This window comes from Apium graveolens, chromosome 2 (assembly GCF_009905375.1).
Source record: "Apium graveolens cultivar Ventura chromosome 2, ASM990537v1, whole genome shotgun sequence".
NCBI classification, from domain to species: domain Eukaryota; kingdom Viridiplantae; phylum Streptophyta; class Magnoliopsida; order Apiales; family Apiaceae; genus Apium; species Apium graveolens.
This window is the reverse complement of record NC_133648.1, coordinates 145006248-145007576: the sequence shown is the minus strand read 5'-3', so window position 1 is coordinate 145007576 and position 1329 is coordinate 145006248. Positions and strand designations below refer to the sequence as shown.

The following is a 1329-nucleotide window of genomic DNA, read 5'->3' as shown; positions in this document are numbered from 1 at the left end:
ATTATTATACATATTATTTCAGTGGGCTTGTTGCTCACCCTTGCTTTCTTCTTTCATCACACAACAACATATAGATAAGAGGAACATGACCAAGCTCCCAATTCATGAGCGGATAGGAAACGTTCTGCAGTTTCCTGTAGGCGTTGATGCCGTTGTAGCTGAGGTAGGAACTACCAATAGGCTAGGCTTTCAACTTTTGATGTACCAGACATATGTATACTTATGAATTGTAACAATGGCAAATAATATGTAAATTTATTCAGAAACCCTTTTAAGGTGTAATGGTTTATAATTGTGGAATAAAATGACTTGTGTTATTTTTGGATATTCATCTCTGAGACTATAACTTGTGGCGTGTGTATATTGTGGGGTCACAGTATGCAGTAGATGATTGTTTATTAAGAATTAGGTGTTATTAAGGGAAATGGAACTCGTGACAACCCGGATCCCCGACCCCGGATTTGGGGGTGTTACAGTACTGCTTAGCTGGATATTGCTGATAAGGCTGTAAGAACCATATTCTGAGTGTTGCTCCAGCTAAAGCTAGGATGATTGCAGTTGTTGGGATGATAGTGGCTGGTACTGGTTGCTGCGATCGTTGGAAGTAGCTCACAAACTGAGTTGATTCACTAGAAATTGCACACTGATCAATCTCATGGGCACTAGCACCAAGCTCGCAGACACTAGCGATTTGATTAACTCCATAATTATCCAAGGTGTCAACCTTCATCGTCAAATCCTTAAGTTGGGCAGCGATAGCAGTTGCTGTGTCTAACTCCAGAATTCCTGCGACTTTCCCCTGAGTCAGTCTCTGGGAAGGATTCTGGTACTCATTAGCAGCCATCAGTTTAGTAAGTTTATAAGCTTCATCGTAGCTTTTAGCCCACAAGGCTCCTTTTGATGCTGCATCAAGCATGGGTCTAGAAGTAGCACCTAATCCATTGTAGAAGTAGTTAATAATCATCCAATCAGGCATGCCATGGTGTGGGAACTTCCTTAGCATCTCCTTATATCGATCCAAAGCCTCACACAAAGATTCTCCTATTTGCTGAGCGAACTGGGTAAGAGCATTCCTGATTGCAGCAGTCTTCGCCATGGGGAAGAATTTAGTGAGAAACTTTTGTGCAAGATCCTCCCAAGTGGTGATAGACCCTGCTGGTAGAGAGTGTAACCAGCACTTAGCCTTGTCCCTCAGAGAGAATGGGAAGAGGCGTAGCTTGATAGCATCTTCAATCACATCATTAAACTTGAAAGTATCGCAGATCTCGATGAAATCCCTAATGTGCATGTTGAGGTCTTCAGTAGGAGAACCCCCAAACTGAACTGAGT

The 1329-nt window shown here is 42.4% G+C and overlaps 1 non-coding gene across 1 annotated transcript; it reads left to right on the top strand.

Moving 5' to 3' along the window:
• The first annotated feature begins 974 nt into the window (after window positions 1-974).
• On the top strand, window positions 975-1081 carry LOC141709223 (small nucleolar RNA R71). Its single transcript, XR_012569811.1, has one exon. It is a non-coding gene; the product is annotated as a small nucleolar RNA R71 (small nucleolar RNA).
• The last annotated feature ends 248 nt before the right edge of the window (window positions 1082-1329 follow it).